Source organism: Sciurus vulgaris (assembly GCF_902686455.1).
Source record: "Sciurus vulgaris genome assembly, chromosome: 17".
NCBI lineage: Eukaryota > Metazoa > Chordata > Mammalia > Rodentia > Sciuridae > Sciurus > Sciurus vulgaris.
The window spans coordinates 2,086,364-2,106,538 of NC_136478.1; the positions used below are offsets into that span (position 1 = coordinate 2,086,364).

The 20,175-nt window shown below is 51.5% G+C and overlaps 1 long non-coding RNA gene across 1 annotated transcript; it reads right to left on the reverse strand.

Moving 5' to 3' along the window:
• Window positions 1-4,120: 4,120 nt before the first annotated feature.
• On the reverse strand, window positions 4,121-14,908 carry LOC306649034. Its single transcript, XR_013760558.1, has 3 exons — window positions 13,848-14,908; window positions 6,117-6,311; window positions 4,121-4,654 (listed from the first exon to the last, which is right to left on the reverse strand). It is a non-coding gene; the product is annotated as an uncharacterized lncRNA (long non-coding RNA).
• Between the last annotated feature and the right edge of the window lie 5,267 nt (window positions 14,909-20,175).

Consider the following 20,175-nt stretch of genomic DNA (forward strand, 5'->3'; position numbering starts at 1 on the left):
CTTCCCAGGGCTCCGGGGCTGACCTGGGATTGCCCTGCGATGGGCTCTCAGCGCCAGGCCTGGGTGGGTAGAGGCCTGGTGGCCCAGCCCTGCCCAGTCCCTGGGGGTTCCTCTGGCTGCTCTCACCTCCTGGCCCTTCAGAGAGCTCTGCAGTTCTCTGTGTGCGGAGACCTGGTGTCTGGGAGGCCAGGGAACCCCCAGGCCCACGACCCTAACCATGGGCGTCATATCCAGAGCTGCACAGCAGCTGCTGGCCGTGCAGGCCTTGAGCTCGGGCCTCCAGCCTCCCGCCTCCTGCGCAGGCATCTCCCCCTCCTCCAGGAGACACTTTCCTGCCTCCCTGCCGGACGAATAGCAGGCAGGTCTGTCTCACACGAGTCAGTCATTCTGCTTGGCCCTTGAGCTCTGCCTTCGGCCAGTGAGGTCCGCCTCAGGACTCCAGGACCCCGCGGCTCGGTGGTGTGGGTGTGGAGGACTTTCCCTGCTGGCCTGTGACTCTCACTGTGCCTAGAGCACGTGGACTTTGGACATCTGCTGCTCCTCTGGTGGGCGTCCCACTGGGGCGCCTGGGGACACACTGAAACAATTGGAAACTTCCCGTTTCTGCTTTGTCAGCTCCAAGGGTAGCCAGACGTTGTGTCTTCCCAGATGCCCCCGTCTGAGGGGAGCTCCATCCATCAGGACGCACCAGGGCCCTTGTTCCCCAGGGTCTGAGGATGTCCTCAGCCAACCTGGCCTGAGCTGCAGTTCACCCCCCATGTTAAACATGGACTTGGGGCTAGGGGCACCGGGCCAGGGTCAGGTAGATCATCCCTAAGAGGTGACAGTGAAGCCAGCCTCCCACCTGTGTGCCTCAGCAGCCTCAGCCTCCACCTGCCACTCCATCCCAGCCACGCCTGCCCTTCCCTCCTTCCTCCAGAAACCATTTTATGTGTAAAAACAGGTAAACAAATCTGAAAAATTATAGGACAAAGGTTTTCACAGGCTGTGCACAGGGGTACACAGCTGTAAGCCCAGTGGCTCAGGAGGCTGAGGCAGGAGGATTGCAAGTTCAAGGCCAACCTCAGCAACTTAGTGAGACTGTCTCAAAATAAAAATTATCAAGGGCTGGGGATGCGGCTTGGTGGTTAAGCACTGCTGTGTTCAATTCTTAGTACCAAACACAAAACAAAACAAAAACCCCAAAACCAACCAATCTACCAACAAAAATTGTAGCCTCAGTTCACAGCCCCTTTTCTGCGTCCCTGGTGATTTCTGCAGAGCTGCTTCCTGTGCAGGGCTCAGCCCGAGTCAGATCGGGAGGTTTCCGATGTGGTCATTTCCACCCTTTGCATGCTGTGATTGCCCAGTAGGTCCTGCAGGGCCAGCCTGGCTCAGAGAGCTTCACCCAAGGGCTCCAGGCTTGTGAGCCTGGACTGGACCAGCCGTTCTGGAGCCGTAGGGCCTCACATTGCGAGGTCTCCCTGGGACCTTGCTTACCTCCTGCACTGCACGTGCCACCCATACCCCTGGCTGTGGAAGCTGCTCTTGGGGCCCTGGTCGAACGCCCTGGGCTGTGCTGTCTGCGTGTGTGGCAAGGAAGTCGTCTCTGAGTGCAGACATGCAGGTCCAAGGCCTCTGGGAGGGCAGCTACGTGTGAATCGTACCTGCCGCCCGTCTCCTGGCGGGCCTTGCTCCCCGCCAGCCCGAGGGCACAAAGCCTGTGGCACAGGCGTTTTAACCCGCCATGTCTAGCGGAGGCCTGAGCAGCTTTTCATGCAGCCTCTGCAGAAGACCGCGAGCTGGGCCTCCCGGCCTCACCCCTGGCACTAGCCTGACGCAGCGGATGAGGCTGTGCACATATCAGCCAGAAGAAAGGAGGCTGGGGACTCCAGCATGCTGGAGGGGCGCTTCTGCTCTGTGCTGTGACGTGAGGGGCTGCCTTCCTGGTCGTGGGCAGGTGCCGAGCAGGGAGAGCCGGTGGGCTTGGGAGATGCTGGCCTGGGGCCACAGCTGCAGAGCTGGGAAAGCCAGAACCCAACACTCCTGGGCCTCCACCTGTTCTCGCAGCCTCTCCTCGCCCAGTTCTCACATTGGCTGAAAAGGGACAGGGAGGGCTGGTCGGAAGCCGCTGCTGTCCTCCAGCAGGCTCCCCGCCAAGGAGCTGGAGGCTTGACTGCAGGTAGAGGGCCGTGCCCAAGGCAGGGGTGGTGGGCAGGGCTGGCTTCTGAGAGGGACTTGGTGGGGGTGGGATGGAGGAGGCTGGAGCGGGAGCCTGGACTGGAGAGAGGGGGACCAGGAGTGGAGACCCCAGGGGAGCCGCAGTAGCAGCCTGGCTGACCCACCCCGGGCTCCCCCTGTCGGCCAATGTAAGAACTGGCCGAGGAGACGCTGCAAGAAGAGGGGGTGGCTCCTGGGAGGTGGGGAGAGCCCAGGGCGGGTGGGCTTTGAGGAAGGAGCTTCTGTGGATGGGTGGGCTGGGCGTGGCCGGCAGGAGGGGACCTGGGACCCGGTGTACCTGCTTGCTGAGCTGAGACAGCCAGGAGGGGATAGTCTGCGCTGGGAGGAGCCCGCTGGCGTCCAGGGGAGCCGTCGGCCTGCTGCTGGGCTCACGGCTGAGTAGAGGAGAGGTCAGCACTGCGGTGCAGGCCCAGGTACCCATCATGGCTGGACGCAGACTCCTGGGGGCCAGTGGGGGTGGCAGAGATGGGGACGGCCTGGGCTCTGAGGAGGAGAGCTCCTGCTGGGCGCCTTCCAGGTGACAGTCACAGCACAGGCCATGCAGGGTCCTGTGCTCTTGAAGGCAGAATTAAGGACAGGCAATTAGTGTAGAAATAGGGGATCGGTTAAATGGAGGAAATGAAGCCTTGAAGCCATCTGCCTCTGGAAGTTGGAGGCTGCCCCTGGGAGAATGGAATGTCAAGGATCTCCGGAGCCCATTGATCACCAAATTTACCTGCCTTTATCAAGGACTGCAAGCAAGGAGCTGCTAATTAATGCCCCCTGGGCCCTTGCCTGCCTGGGTCACCTTGGCTCTCCCCCTGCCCTGGCTTCTCACCAGGCCTAGTCACATAGGCAGGAAGGAGAGATAAGGTGGGAGAGAACTGGAGAACAAGAGACTTTAACCTATAAAAGATGGAGGGTGCGCTCACTTCTTGGGATTTTAGAACATCAGCCATGGCCCCCTCCTTCCTGCCGGGAGAAGTCTGTATTATTACCTTTAAATAAAACCTGCTTAATATGGTTGCCTTGGCTGCTTCTCTAGTGTTCAGTCTTTAACATTAGAAGGAGCAGAACTGGTCACCGGTAAATGGCGGTATCATTCTGAGGGCTGAGCGGTCCTTCCTCTGAGTTGCTGGTGTTCCGTCGTCCCCCGCGTGCTGGACGTGCGTGGCAGCACTGCCCAGGGTCTGGAGTCCACGGGCTGCTTAGCAGAGGTCCACCTTTGTGCCTGACCCGGGACAGGCCTCCTGCGCCTCTGTGGGGACACCCATGTTACAGTGGGGACGTCCAGTGAGACATGCAGTCAGGGCCTGTAAGGGCCCCACTGGCGGAGCGCCCAGGGACGGGGGCCTCCTGCCTCACTCCACCTTTGCCTGCGCGTGGCCCCTGCTTACGCTCTGCCCGCTCTGCCCGCCTCTCCCTGTCCATGTGCACAGCGGCAGCGGCACCTCTCAGCTTCTGGGCTCCAAGGTGAGGTCCCCTTGCACCCCGACACGGGGTGCTCTGCCTGCACCTGGTGCTCACGCCACGGCTAGGGTGTGAGCAGCCTTGTTGGGGATCCAGGAAGGACGGTGATGAGCCTGAGAGCAGCAAAAGCAAGATGGGGTCCCCAGCCTGCCTCCCCAGGCAGATGCTCCCTAGAGGGTGGGGTCGGCTCCTCCCGTCTCTTGGGAGGCCGCACCCAGGGTAGCTGGGTTGGTGGGAGGTGGGGGAGCCAGGGAGAGCCCGGGAGGTGGGCGCGTGAGCTTTGGGAGCGCGGCCTCCTGGGCGCTGGGCTTCGACTCAGACCTCGTGTCTACTAGGAGTACCACGTGAGCCACACACAGAATCAAACGTCCTCCAAGGGGCAGGTTCACAAGAGTGAAAAGGAACACATGACATTAATTTTAATGATATATTTAAGTCTATTTATGTAGAATTCCTCCCTGTGGTTCTGACTGCGTCTCCAGGGCTCACAGCTGCCTGTCGGATGGCACGGCTCTGGACCTGCCTCCATGGCTTGCTGGTCTCAAAGCCCTGGATTCAAATCCTGGGCACGTCCTCTCAGCCCCCACCCCGGCTTCCTCAGTGGCAAGATGGGTACAGGTGGATCTCTGCTGTGTAGTTTGGGAAGGATAGGATCACGCGACCCCTGTGGCGTGACGACGTACCCAGCCCAGCTCTCCTCTGCTCCCTATTTCGTGGACTCTGAGCCGGATGGACTTCCTGATCCTGGCCCCACGGTGTGTTCCACAGCCCTCAGTGTCTCCCGGTGAGGGGGGCTGGCAGTAGTTCCTACCACAGGAGGCTGCTGTGCTGCCAGCCGAATCACCACAAGGCACTTAGGCACCATTACCCAGACTGCGCCAAGCGTCTGCCAAACCAGAGAACCTGGTGGTTGTGCTTCTCCATGGTGCAGATGGTTTTCTCTGTGACGATGATCCTTGACCTGACTTGTCGTGTGGCATGTGGCCTGTGAGTGGCGAGAGGGCCCTATGTGGAGCCTGTCAAGCTGACCCGCTGCCGTGCTTTGCAGGGTGCTATGCTGTGCTCAGACCTGCCTGTCCCTCCTGCTGCTGACAACCAGTGTGAGGCCTCTTAATTGGCTTCATATGTAGCTTCAAGCTTCCTGCCATTTAACGACCTGGTAATGAGTTTGCTCCACCTCTATATTTGTTTACTGCTTTCTTCATGGACACGAAATGGGGGTGACATTAATTTCAGAGGAACCTTAATGATGTATGTGCACGGGGAGCTTCCAAGCTCCTGACCCTTAGGTGCTAGGTCTGTTTGGGTCCACGTAAAAATGTTTTGCTTCACTTGTAGAAAGAAAAAAGTGACACTCTTTTTCTTAGGAGTGGAAGAGGTGTTTCTCAGGCAGAACTCGTTTCTCTGGGGAACATTTGTCAAGGACTGCGGAAATCAGAACTGGGAGATGTCTAGTGCTTCCCTAGAGGAATCTTGTCACAGCCAGAACCACCATCCTGTTCCTTCCTTTCCTAATCTGTTCATCAGTCTACCTCCCATCCACCCACCATCATCCATCCATCCATCTTTCCATCATCTATTCAACCATCCATCAACATATCCACCCATCATCTAGCCATCCATCCATCCATCCACCACCATCCATCCATCATCACCCATCTACTAATATCCGTGATCCAACCATCCACCACCATTCATCCACCGTCATCCATTCATCATCCATCCATCCATCCATCCATCCATCATCCCACCATCCACCATCCTCCATCCATCATCCATCCATCATCTATTCAACCATCCATCAATATATCCACCCATCATCTAGCCATCCATCCATCCATCCATCTACCATCATCCATCCATCCATCATCCATCCACTATTATCCATCCACTCATGATATAACCATCCACCATCATTCATCCACCATCATCCATTCATCATCCTTCCATCCATCCATCATTCAACAACCCACCATCATCCATCCAGAGCATCATCCAAACATTCACCATAATCCAGTCATCAATCCATCCACCCATAATATATTCAGTCATCCATTCATATATCCACCCATTTTCTAGCCGTCTGTCCATCCATCCATCCATCATTCATCCATCCACCATCATCCATCCATCCATCCACCATCATTCATCCATCCATTCATCAATCTATCCATCCATCCATCCATCATTCATTCATCCATCCATCCATCCATCCACCCATCATCCATCCACACATCATCTAGTCAGTCATTCATCCATCCATCCATCAACTACTCATCTGTCCACCCACTCATACTCACGCCCAGCTATCCACTCACCCACCCATCATCTATCATCTGTCTATTGATCATCTACCACTCACCCCCATCCACCCCCAACCTACCATCAGGTGTGTGTGCAAGGCAAGCTTCACTCAGTGCCAGGTCCTGTCTTACCTGTCGCTCAACTGTTTGGATTCCTTGTTGCTCTGTCGCTTGGTGTGGTGGCTTGGAGATGTGATGCAAGAGTGTAATGTGCAGGTTCCTGGAATTGCCCTTTGGTGCCTGAGTCCCTGTGATTTCCTCCCTGGTCTCTGGGGGTCTTGTAGGGCACGAGTTCCAAGGCCCTCTTGGGAGGAAACGAGAGGCTAAAACTTTCTACCTCTGGAAACAGTGAAAAGGTAAAAAATGTGATCAGCGCTCCATCGTTTACGCTCCTTAAAGTGGTTTCTTTCCTTCCCTCTCCCCTAAAAACACTGCTGGTGTTCCACTTGGGTCCACAGCTTCTACCTATTCTGCTCTCCCAGTGGGAGAAGCTGATCACAACTAGGTCAGAGGGTGCCCTGTGTGGCCAGTCCCACGTTGTCCCTTTTAAATCAGCATTGAGACCATCTGAGGTGACTTGCCAGGCTGCCTGGCTTTGGGCCCCTGCTGAGTTCCTGGAAGGCCAATGGGCCCAGCCTGTGAATGTGCTGTGGTGACCGCCCCTGCCCCCGTGTCCTGAGTGGGTGAGGAGCTTCCTGGTCTGCACTATTGGCCGCCATGTGAAGATGCACCCAGGGGGACAGAGGGCCTTCCTGTGAGCCTCGGATGGCATGGTGTCCTTGGAAACCAATCTCAGAGACACCATGACAGCTGCGCTGGTCCCCTGTGCTCAGGATCTCGTGTGGTCTCTCCCTCCCTGTACCAGGTTGGTCTCTGTGACCAGCCGAGTCTGCAGAGGAGCGGCTGTGTCACTTCAAGGCTGGGGTGTCAGTGACTCTGCAGCTTCATCTTGCCTCTCGTCCCCCTCCTTTCTTTTGGTCCCTTGCTCATGCCCTGTCATGAGTCACATGTGGAGGTGCCACAGACAGGAACTGAGCTCAGCACCCACGGCAGTGAGCAGGCAGCTGCTCCTCCCGCCATCGGCTGCCACCTCGGAGGGCAGCCCCAGCTGCCAGGTGGGTTTTCCTTACCAACCAGAATTCTTGCTTTTCTGTGATGGGCAACGGGAAGGAAGGGGCTGGTGTTATTTTGGCGCCAACAAGAATGATGGTCCCGAGCACTCCTTCCCACCTGCCAGCTGCTCCGCAAGCGTCTTGCCTGTCCTTCTTACATCCTTACCTTGGACTGATGAGGTGCCTGAGGCTCAAGGAGGTATGGTGACTTGCCCAAAGTAACACAGCTGGGCAGAGTGAGTGGGGCTCAGAGCCGGGATCTTTCTCACAGGGTGGCCTTGAGAAGGGTAAGCAGGGCGGCAGCAGACATGCAGGGAGGGTTCAGAGCCCCAGGAAGCTTCTACAGACTGTGGTCAGCTCTCAGAGAAAGAAAGATGGACGGAGAGCTTGGCAGTCTCAAGGCCGGAGGTGTGGCTCTGGGGTACAGCACTTCCCTGAAATGTGTGGGGTTCCATCCCCAGCACCAGAAAGAAAGAAAGAAAATCTGGGTGCAGAAGCACACCTGTAACCCTCGCAACTCCAGAGGCTGAGGCAGGAGGATTGCAGGTTCAAAGCCAGCCTCAGCAATTCAGCGAGACCCTGAGCAACTTCGTGAGGCCCTGTCTCAACAAACAAACAAACAAACAAACAAAAAACCATAAAAAGGCTGGGAGTATGGTTCAGTGGTTAAGCACCCCTGGGTTCAATCCCCAGTAACAACAACAACAACGACAACAACAACAACAACGACGACGGAAATCTTTGAAGACATTGAAATTGAATTTACAAGTTGCTTGCTTTGGGAAGAAGAGACTTCTGTGAAGGAAACCAGAAAGATCCACACCTGTGGCTGCTAGACAGTATCGCATCCGGATCTGGGAAGCCGCATGGATCCCGGAGTACTGGGAGCCTGCGGGGGTCATGGCTACCTGTCCTAGGACAGCCCTGGTCTTCCTCGTTGCTTCTGTCAGGCAGAGGCAGCACCTGGGAGCTTGGCTGGTGCAGAGAGAGCTGGGTTAGGGGCTGGCCCTTCCTCTGTCAATCAGGCTACTTAAAAAAAATTTTTTTTTTTATTTTTACAGACTGAATTTTGATTCATTGTATACAGATGGTGTATAACTTTTCACTTCTATGGCTGTACAATGTAGTCACACCACTCATGTAATCATACATGTACATAGGGTAATACTGTCTCTCAGTCTACTGTCTTTCTGTCCCCCACCCCCTCCCACCCCATTTTCCTCCACACCATCCAAAATTCCTTTATTCTTCTCTTCCCCCCACAGCGCACCCTTGTTATATATCATCATCAGAGAAAACATTCGGCCTTTGGTTTTTGGGGCTTGGCCCCAAATTCACTTAGCATGATATTTTCCAACTTCATTCATTTGCCAGCAAATGCCATAATTTTATTCTTCTTTATGGCTGAGTAGTATTTCATTATGTACGTATACCACAGTTTCTTTATTTATTCGTCAGTTGAAGGGCATCTAGATTGGCTCCACAATCTGGCTATTGTGAATTGAACTGCTATGAACATTGATGTGGCTGCATCACTGCAGTATGCTGATTTTAAGTTCTAGTATAAACTGAGGAGTGGGATAGCTGGGTCAAATGGTGGGTCCATTCCAAGTTTTCTGAGGAGTCTCCATACTGCTTTCCAGAGTGGCTGCACCAATGTGCAACTCCACCAGCAATGTATGAGTGTGCCTTTTTCCCCACATCCACGCCAACACTTGTTTTTGCTTGTGTTCTTGATAATAGCCATTCTAATTGGAGTTAGATGAAATCTTAGGGTGGTTTTAATTTGTATTTCTCTAATACTGGGGATGCTGAGCACTTTTTCATACATTTGTTGATCATCTGTACATCTTCTTCTGTGAAGTATCTGCCCAGTTCCTTAGCCCATTTATTGATTGGGTCCTTTGTATTTTGGGTGTAAAGTTTTTTAAGTTCTTTATAAACTTTGGAGATGAGTGCACTGTCTGAAGTGTGTGTGCAAAAGATTTCTCCCATTCTGCAGGCTTTTTTCACATTATTGATTGTTTCCTGTGCTGAGAAAAAAACTTTTTAGTTTGAATCTATCCCATTTATTGATTCTTGCTTTTACTTCTTGTACTATGGGGGGTCTTGTTAAGGAAGTCTGGTCCTAAGTCAACATGATGGAGATTCGGGCCTACTTTTTCTTTTATTTGGTCAAGGGTCTCAGGATGAATTCCTAGATCCTTGATCCATTTTGAGTTGAGTTTTGTACAGGGTGAGATACAGGGGTTTAATTTCATTTTACTGCATATGGATTTCCAGTTTTGCCAGCACCATTTGTTGAACAGTCTATCTTTTCTCTATTGTAAGTTTTTGGCTCCTTTGTCTAGTATGAGATAATTGTACTTATGTGGGTATGTCTCCGTGTCTCCTATCCTGTACCATTGGTCTGCCTGTCTGTAATGGTGCCAACACCATGCTGTTTTTGTTACTATTGCTCTGTAGTAGAGTTTAAGGTCTGGTAAAGTGATACCTCCTGTATCCCTCTGCCTGGCCAGGTTTGCTTTGGCTATTCTGGGTCTTTTGTTCTTCCAGATGAATTTCATGATTACTTTTTCTATTTCTATGAGAAATGTCATTGGGATTTTAATTGGAATTGCGTTAAATCTGTATAGCACCTTTGGTAGTATGGCCATTTTGATAACATTATTCTGCCTATCCAAGAACGTGGGAGATCTTTCCATCTTCTAAGGTCTTCTTCAATTTCTTTCTTCAGTGTTCTGTAGTTTTCATTGTAGAGAGCTTTTACCTCTTTGGTTAGATTGATGCCCAGATTTTTTTTTTTTTTTTTTGAGGTTATTGTGAACAGAGTTGTTTGCATTTCCCTTTCAGATGTTTCATTGCTTATGAATAAAAATGCTTTAGATTTATGCATGTTGATTTTATATCCTATTTTACTGAATTCATTTATGAGGTCTAGAAGTTTTCTGGTGGAGTTTTTTTGATCCTCTAAATATAGAATCATATCATAAGCAAATAGTGACAGCTTGAGTTCTTCTTTTCCTATTCATATCCCTTTAATATCTTTAGTCTGTCTAATTGCTCTGGCTAGTATTTCCAGGATGATGTTGAATAGAAGTGGTGAAAGAGGGCATCCCCGTCTTGTTCCAGTTTTTAAAGGGAATTCTTATAATTTTTATCCATTAAGAATGATGTTGGCCATGGGCTTAGCATAAATAGCCTTTACAATGGTGTGGTATATTCCTACTATCCCTATTTTTTCTAGTGTTTTGAGGATGAAGGGGTGATATATTTTGTCGAATGCTTTCTCTGTGTCAATTGAAATAGTCATATGATTCTTGACTTTAATTCTATTGATGTGATGAATTACATTTATTGATTTCTGGATGTTGAACCAACCTTGCATTCCCAGGATGAACCCCACTTGATCGTGGTGCACTATCTTCTTAATATGTTTTTGGATATGGTTTGCCAGTATTTTGTTAAGGATCTTTGCATCTATATTCATCAAGGATATTGATCTAAAACTTTCTTTCCTTGATGTGTCTTTTCCTGGTTTGGGTATGAGGGTGATATTAACTTCATAGAATGAGTTTGGTAGGGTACCCTCCTTTTCAATTTCCTGGAATACTTTGAGAAGTATTGGAATGAGTTCTTCTTTGAAGGTCTTGTAGAACTTGGCTGAGACTCTTTCTGGTCCTGGGCTTTTCTTGGATGGTAGGCTTTTGATGGCTACTTATATTTTATTGCTTGATATTGATCTGTTTAAATTGTGTATGTCCTCCTGGTTCAGTTTGGGAAGAGCATATGTCTCTAGAAATTTGTTGATGTTTTCGATATTTTCTATTTTGTTGGAGTATGGATTTTCAAAGTAGCTTCTAATTATGTTATGTATTTCAGTGGTGTCTGTCGTGATATTTCCTTTTTCATCACGAATTTTAATAATTTGAGTTTTCTCTCTCCTTCTCTTTGTTAGTGTGGCTAAGGGTTTGTCTATTTTGTTTACTTTGTTCAAAGAACCAACTTTTTGTTTTGTCAATTTTTTGAATTGTTTCTTTTGTTTCAATTTCATTGATTTCAGCTCTGATTTTAATTATTTCCTGTCTTCTACTACTTTTGCTGTTGTTCTGTTCTTCTTTTTCTAGGGCTTTGAGCTGTAATGTTAAGTCATTTAGTTGTTGACTTTTCATTCTCTTCTGGAATGCGCTCCATGAAATGAATTTTCCTCTTAGTACTGCTTTCATAGTGTCTCAGAGATTTTGATATGTTGTATCATTGTTCTCACTGACCTCTAAGAATTTTTTTATCTCCTCTCTGATGTTTTCTGTTATCCATGTTTCATTCAATAGCATATAATTTAGTCTCTAGGTGTTGGAGTAACTTCTGTTTTTTTATTTTGTCCTTGATTTCTAATTTCATTCCATTATGATCTGATAGAACACAAGGCAGTATCTCTATTTTTTTGCATTTCCTAAGGGCTGCTTTGTGGCATAGCATATGGTCTATTTTCAAGAAGTTTCCATGTGCTGCTGAGAAGAAAGTGTATTCACTCATTGATGGATGGAATATTCTATATATGTCTGTTAAGTCTAGGTTATTGATTGTGTCATTGAGTTCTATGGTTTCTTTGTTTAGTTTTTGTTTGGAAGATCTATCCAGTGGTGACAGTGGTGTGTTAAAATCACCCAGAATTATTGTGTTGTGGTCGATGTGATTCCTGGAATTGAGAAGGATTTGTTTGATGTACAGGGATACACCATTGTTTGGGGTATAAATATTTATGATCATTATGTCTTCCTGATTTATGGTTCCCTTAAGCAGTATGAAATGTCCTTCTTTACCCCTTCTGACTAACTTTGGCTTAAAGTCCACTTTATCTGAAATAAGGATGGAAACCCCCACTTTTTTACTGAGTTCATGTGCATAGTAGGTTTTTTCCCATCCTTTCACCTTTAGTCTGTGGATGTCTTTTTCTATGTGATGAGTCTCTTGAAGGCAGCATATTGTTGGGTCTTTCTTTTTAATCCATTCTGCCAGTCTATGTCTTTTGATTGATGAGTTTAGGTCATTAATGTTCAGGGTTATTATTGAGAAATGATTTGTATTCCCAGTCATTTGGGCTTATTTTGGGTTTTTAACTTGACTTGGTTTCTCCTTTGATTGGTTTTTCCTTTAAGGCAGTTCCTCCCTTTGCTGACCTACATTGTTGTTTTTCATTTCCTCCTCATGGAATATTTTGTTGAGAACATTCTGTAGTTCAGGTTTTCTATTTGTAAATTCTTCTAACTTTTGTTTATCATGGAAGGATTTTATTTCATCTTCAAATCTGAAAGTTAGTTTTGTTGGGTAAAGGATTCTTGGTTGGCAACCATGTTCTTTCACAGCTTGAAATATGTTGGTCCAGGCCCTTCTAGCTTTTAGGGTCTGGGCTTATAAATCTGCTGATATCCATATTGGTTTCCCCCTATATGTAATCTGAAGCTTTTCTCTCGCAGCCTTCAAAATCCTATCTTTATTTTGAATGTTAGGCATTTTCATTATAATGTGCCTTGGTGTGGATCTGTTGTGATTCTGTGCATTTGGTGTTCTGTAAGCCTCTTGTATTTGATTTTCCATTTCATTCTTCGGGTTTGGGAAATTTTCTGATATTATTTCATTGAATAGCTTGTTAATTCCTTTGGTTTATTTTTCTGTGCCTTCCTCAATCCCTATAATTCTTAAATTTGGTCTTTTCATGACATTCCATAGTTCTTGGAGGTTCTGTTTGTAATTTCTTACCATCTCCTCTGTTTGGTCAACTTTATTTTCAAGATTAAATATTTTGTCTTCATTGTCTGAGGTTCTGTCTTCCAAGTGGTCTAGTCTGTTGGTGATGCTTTGCATTGAGTTTTTTATTTGGTTTATTGTTTCCTTCATTTCATGGTTTTTTGTTTGTTAGTTTTTTTTTTTTTTTTGAGAATCTCCATCTCTTTGTTGAAATAATCTTTTGCTTCCCACAGTTGCTCTTTCAACTGCTTATTGGTGTGATCATTCATTGCCTGCATTTTCTCTCTTATCTCATCCTTTGCTTCACAAATCATTTTAATTATGTATATTCTGAATTCCTTTTCTGACATTTCTTCTACCATACTGTCATTGGATTCTATTAGTATAGAATCTAGGTTTGTTTGGATCATTTTCTTCCCTTGTTTTTCATGTTGTTCACGTATCTTCCCCTCTAGCAGTGCAGATCTGGGGTATTGCAGTTTCCCCCCATAGGCTTATAGTGGCCCTATATGTTTCCAAAACCTTTTCTTTAAGGGAGAGATCAATATTAGCAGTGCCCAGTACAGACAATATGCAGTTCTAAACCAAATAGCCCCTATGAGGACAATATTGTCATAATAAACAGAATGAGTTCAATTATTATCTTCAGTATAAGAAATAGATTTGCAATAAGGTCTGCAGTTTGTAACGGAGGACAAAGAGGATGGGGAGGGGTGTAGGATGTAGCTGTTAATGGGTTAAGAAAAGAATATATAGAAGTTCTAGATCATAGAAAGAGTGAGAATGTAATCAAAACAAGTTGGTTGTTAGCATGCAAAAAGGGAGAAAGAGACTCTGAGGGAACAGGTAAACAAAAGGAAAATAGAGCAAGAAAAAGTAAAGAAATGAAAACTTAAAAATTTTCAAAAAGGAGAAAAAAAAAGAAAAAAGAAAAAAAAAAAAAGAAATCTACACTATAACAGTCATATAGTATTCAAACCTTCCAGTCTTCAGTAGCCTGATGCATGAGAGGTACCTGACAATGAGCTTCAAGTCTCCAGCAGGCATCTCAGGATGGGATTTGCCCCACCTAAAGATCGGAGGTACTGCTTCCAGGATAATCCAAGATGGCTGCTCTGACTTCCAAATGTGTTGGCAAATGGGGAGCTGCAGCTCAGGGTGTGGGTGTGGTCAGCCGGGGGTCCTGGAGATGAGGCTCTGGTCAGTCCAGCCAGGGGTCCTACAGGCCCTGGCTGTTGTCTCAAAATGGTGGCAGCCATGTGTAACTAAACTTGCAGGCAGCTGGCTATCCACTGGCGGTCTGCAGTCAGTCTGCTGGCTGCCAGTGGATGATCAGCAAGTGGACCTTGGATGGTGGGTGATGGGCAGGCAAGAGTCAAGCAAATGGTGGATGATAGGTGCCAGGCAGTGAGCAGTCTGCACTCAAAAAGTAGTTGATATGCTGGCAGATTGCAGGTGCTTGTGGTAGACAAATGGGGTAAACAGCAGGGGATCAATAAGCAGCAAAAAATGCCTCACTGAGAAACATTTATCCTCTGCTTGATACCCGAGTTATGGAGGGAGAAGGAACGCAGCCTCCCTCTAGTCCGCCATCTTGGATCTCTCCAATCAGGCTACTTTTTGAATAAGGTTTTAATTTTGTAAGAAATTGAGTTTGGTTGATATATTGCAACAGTGGTACAGGTTCCCAGATCCCTGGCACCTGCTTTCCTCTGGTGTGTCCTAGGGGATAGGCATTTCTGGGGGGGCTGGCACCCTGTCATCAACTGCTCTAGGGGGATGACAGACTTCTACCTTCTTCACTAACATCCTTCTTCTCTTTCAAGTGCACCTGGATTTGTTCTTAAAACCTTGAGTTCTAGAGCTGGGATCAGACCAGCTCATCTGTAGTCCACTGGACAGGGCCTTGGTAGGTGGTGACCAGTGCATCTCATGAGCTGGTGGTCTCCAGGGGGAGGTAGATGTGTCTCATCTTCAGGGCCAATCTGATTTATTGGTGGATCTGTTTGAGGCACAGAGTTCTGTGATCAGCTAGCACTGTCTGTCCTGGTCATGTACTGGGATGGGTAATGTGTGCTGTGGATGTCTTTTTCTATGAGATGAGTCTCTTGCAGGCAGAGACTCTTGGGTCTTTCTTTTTAATCCATGGGCACAGGGCCCATCCTGCCTCCATGTCAGGAGGGACTTGCTTGCACTTAGTGCTGGGTCATGAGGTGGGTGGTTCTGCACCATGGCCACACTCAGCCCTGGGTGGGGTGCTGGGGGTGTTGATCTGTGAGGAGCTCGGCACCAGGTACTGGGGGCTTCGTGTGTCCCAGGCACTGTGTTCTCTGACCACAGGATTGACTTGTTCAACAGTGCTGGAGGCAGGGTGCTGCCAACATTCCCAGTTGACAGCAGAGGACACAAATCAGAAAAACCGAGGGACTTTCTGGTTCCCACAGTGGACGGCTTCCTTGCAGAGGAGCCCTGCTGCCCAGGCAGGGCAGGGTCCACCACCTGGCATGCAGTGCCTCTGCCACCAGGCCATCCTCATGCCTCCCTCCTCTCAGGGGTCAGTTGGCACCATACCACGTCACCTATTTGGGGCTCAGGCAACCACACTATCCCGCGGGGCTTGTCCAGGGGTGTCCAGGGCCAGAGCAAGACCAAGTGTGTCTCACGGAGGCTGAAGAAAGGGTGGACTGGGCATCTGCATGCCTGAGAGGATTTCTGCAGGGTGAAGGCGGTGGGCCGTCTCCTGCACAGGCTGTGCTTGTCCGCGTTGGTGAGGCGCATCAGGCCCGGGGTTCTAGGGAAACCCGTCACCCCTGGAGGACCACCCTCGCCGGTTGGAAGAGTCAGTTCTCCTTTTCGTGACAGAGTTCTCTGCTATCCCAGCCCTTCCTACCTCGGCACCCCGCCCGCACCTCCCAGCCCCCACTGTAGGCTGGGGTTCCCTCCAGCCCCCAAGTGGTCCTGATCACCCTGCGGCAGACCCCACCCACGCCCCAACTCTGTCTCCTGGCAGGCGTGGCTCCGCCCCTTCTGGGAGCCTGTGGAGGGTGGCCGAGCTCCCCTGTCCTCGGTGCTCAGTCCAGGACTCAGGAAAGGAGCGTGCACATCCATGTCTCTTGAGCAGTGAGCAGGACACCAGCTGGGAGGAGCATGAACCTTCCAGCAACTTCCTCAGGGTTGCAGGAGCCCCCAGGCAGCGTTTGTCGCCACGGAGCCTCCTGGACATGGCTCTGACTGCACCGTGAGCTGGACACGGGCTCCTTGCCTCAGGCCCAGCGCAGCCCTCTGGGGTGGACACGACAGCCCCTGCTCTGTAGGAGGTTCTGGAGCGGAAGGGGCTTGTTCCGGGCCGCAGCTCCCTGGAGCTGATACCCAAACCCAGCAGCCCTCCAAAGTACAGCTCCCAACCTTGAAGGACGTCAGGGCTGAGGAGGACAGTGTGGGCCTCCTGACCCAGCTCACTCTGTCCCCGTTCTGCTCTCCCACCCAGGACCCGCTGCCCAGGCCCCAGGGCTGACGACTCTGCCTTTTCCCCTTTTGCGGAGGAAAATGTCATAATGAAGACAAAACAAAATCAGTCACTAAAGCTTTGTAGAAATCTTCGAAATCTACAATGTAAACTGCTACACACATTGTAAAGAGCTAAAATAGGCACATTTTTGTGGAATTGCTAAATTGGACAAATTCTGAAAGTTGGTCATCCAACCAGATAATCCCTTGGGGTGAGTTGCCTCCTGGGGGCCGCTGGGGTCCTCTGCTGGGGACTTCCTGCGGAAGCTCGCCGAGTGGGCCCAGGAAGCTGCCCGTGTGACGCTGTCCACTCATTCCCATCTTCTGGCAGTGGAGGCGTCCCATAGGTGCCCCGTCTTGCCCCGCTGCCAGCTCTGCTCTGGAGGCTCCTCTCTGCCTTGACCGGGCCCTGCTCTCGCTTGGCAGTGGACACCTTTGGCACGTCTTCCCGTGGCTGCCCGGGCTGATCTGAGCCTCGGCTTGCGCACAGAGCCACAGTTCACAGGCCTGTTGCACGTGGCTGTGGGGTGGGGGATGTCTGTTGTCTGGGTCGCTGTCCTGGGCCTGTGGTTTGCATGCTCTTCAGAGGCTTCTGGGGGCTTCCCCAGGCGGCACACAGCCATGAGTGCCCGTCGCAGGTGGATGTGTGCAGCCCGTGGGCAGCCTTGTCTGCGTGGGCGCTGCCTGGGGTCCCCCTGGCACTTCCTCCTGCAGGTTCATTTCCTGGCTGTGGCTGTGGACTGCACTGTCTGCCTCAGCACCAGCTCCTATAGGGGCTGCAGTGGGAGCAGGGCGGGTTATGGACTCTTCCCAGCCCCCGGGAGACACTGGTGGGCATCCCGCTTCCTGCAGGCCCTTGGGGAAGACACCTTTCCTCCGCCTTTCAGGGGCAGCCCTGGTGCAGGGCCCTCCCCACCCGGTCGTCCTCCCAGTTTCCTGCCACCTGTGCTGTGGGCACTGCCTGGCGGGCGCTAAGTCGTGTTCCCGTGATGGCGTCTCGCTGTTGCCGTCTCCTTTCATGTGACGCGGCCCCTGGCGGACTTCGAGGAACCGTGCATGAACTGCAGCTCCTCCTGCGCCTCTGACCCTGGGCCTCTGTCCCTGCACAGCCTCTGGTCTGCTTTTGCGTGTGCGGAGACCCACGCCCAGGCCGGTTTCCGCCTTGGTGCTGGCGCAGAGGTCACTGAAGAGCGGCTCATCCCCCTCTGGCCGCAGAGCTCTCCGCCAGAGGCGCCGAGTCCAGGGAGGCTGCCCGGGCCCTCGCTCCCGGCCTCCCTTCCCGGGCAGAGCTGCTGAGGAGTCTGCTGCCTCTCTTGCCTCTTCCTTCCTGTCTCTGGCGGCCTTTCCGTTCCCTCTAGTTTCATTTATCGTAGTTTGGATATGGTATCTTCTGTTTTGAAAAGATCACGATCCTGATTGGGGTCCCTGATCTTTCCGGATTCGTGCCTGGACATCTTGGTGGGTGTTGTAAGGTGCTCAGCCATTCTGTCCGCAAGCAGCTCCTGCTCTGTTCCTGCTGCCTCGCTTTCCTCTGGGGTTCCGCTTCCGGGCTTGTCAGCTGGCTTCTCGTCACCGCGGGGAACACCCGAAGAATTGCCTGATAAAGAGAGAAGGCACACGTGGCTCCTGGCGCGCCAGGTTCCGGTTCCAGGTGGTGGCCCCGATGGCAGCACAAACCACTTACAGCCCGAGCTGGGAAGTGAAGAGCCGGAGGGGGTGCTGGGTCCTCAGGCCCCTCGGGGGTGCGCCTGCAGCGGCCCAAGGCCCGGGCACCGGGCCTGCGTCCCAGGGTCTGTGGCACCTTCCGGCAGTGCCACATCCGTCCAGCCACAGTGAGCACCTGATCCCTTGCTGCGGGGATTCCTTGTCATCGTCACTGCCTCCTCCTCCTCCTCCCCACTGTCATCTAGATGATTTTTCCGTCCCCTTCGTGTCCACTGGCCTGTCTCAGCAGCATGGGGTCTGCCAAGGGGGTGCTCTCCTGGCCCTTCCCTTGGGGCGACTGTCCTGAACTGGCCACTGCTTCGTGTGTTACTTTTTTTTTCTTAATTTTTTTGCTTCTATATGCATTTATTTTATGCTGAATCAATTCCTGTGCCTTAAGCTCTCGTTTCTTCTGTGTTCTCTGGGATGCCTTTTTCTGCTGTGCGACCCCTCCTCTGGCGGGCGGCAGTCTGCTCCTTCTCCTCGAGGGTCCTCTCTGTGTGGCAGAGCGGCTGTGTCCTGGTCCTGACCACGCCCATGAACTCCGAGGGTGCGGCTGCGCCCTCCTGCTGTGCTCAGTGACAGGGAACCCACCTCTGAACCCTTGAGTTCTGCTCTGCTGTCTGCGTTTTAAAGCCCGTGCAGCAAACACTCAGCACCCTTCCTGGGCCACCGACCAGTGTCTACCCCACCGTCTGGCTGGGCACTCCTCCAGCTCCACCAGTGGCATGCCGGGTGGCACGCCGGGCTTCCTTGAAGTGACAGCTTTCAGGTACTTGGTGGCTTTTCACATACGCACACCTTTGATGGCCTGTGCAGTTTTGCGGATGTTCTTAAAGTGAACACACAGATTTGACCCTCCTGCTTTTTGCATGATTTTGAGGGTCTTTGGGGTCAAGAGAGCAGTGAACTGTCTTCACAGTTCACATCCTTTGGGTCATATGAGCTGTCTGCCCGCGTCAGGGGCTCGTCACCCCTGGTCACCCACTGGGCTCTCTCAAACGTGCCTGCCTGTGAGGCTTCCTCCCCGTGTGCATCCGGAGGTCTCGGCGACTCCCCAGGGCTAGGCGCTTCCTCCTGGGCACCAGTGGAGGCAGGAGAGCCGTCCCTGTGTGGGGCCTGACCGCTGCTTGTGCACCAGACCTCCCCAGCTGGTTTCTCAAGCCAAGAGCCGAGTGACGAGCGATCGTCCTGAGGAGCAAGGGCCACGGCCCGCCACACGCTCTTCTTCACGGCAGGTCCGGCACCCAGATCAGCAGTCCCAAGCCTCTCACGCTGTCCTGGGTCCCCTCCTGGACGCCCTGTGCCCTGGCCACGGGCTCCATGCTCCCGGGGCTAACTGGCACGTGCAGGTCTGCGCATCAGCCGTGCCAGCTCACCATTCAGACCTCCTGTTCCTGACACACACGTTTACTTTGGGACCCATCGGGAGGAGCCTGACCTCCGGCCGGGAACGCAAACCTCTCTTGCCAGCTGCTGCCTCACGCCTACAGGCGGATCCTTACCCTTTCCCGAGCCCGCCTTGGTCTGTTGGTGAGGTGACGGTCGTGACAGCGGGCAGCGGCCCAGCTGCGCGTGAGAGCCAGGGAGGGTCCCAAGCGTTCTTTCTCGTGTTTCTGCCCACCCCCGTCTCTCCCGTGACTCCCTTGGTCGTGGTGGTGGGGGTGGGTGCTGAGGTCAGCTCCGGGATCCTCGTGAGGACGTGGGAGATGGGAAGGGCAGAGGATTCCTGAAGCCTCGCTCGGGGTGACTGGTACTTTGAGCTCCCGCTTTCATGCTCAGCTAAACTAACTTCAGCCCCTTCCCCTCTTTGCCCTGTCTCTCCTGGAAAGAGAGTCCAATATCCGCTCTGCTATGCACAAGAATTGCAGAGGCTCCCTCTCCAGATGGCTGACTTAGAGAGCAAACCCTTGGGGTGGGGACTGAGTGGCCAGCAATGCCCGCTGCCTCCAGCTCCGCCCGCTGACAGTGTAGTTGGCACCAGGAGGCAAAGCCCTGCAGTGACAGGGTGGCAGGGCGGCAGCTCCTCCCAAGGAAGTGTGGGCAGCACAGTGGCCCAGAGAGGGCGCCGCGTCCCGCTCCTTGGTCTGGTGAGCAGGTTTTGTTACCTTGCCGCTCAGTGTGGGTTGTGG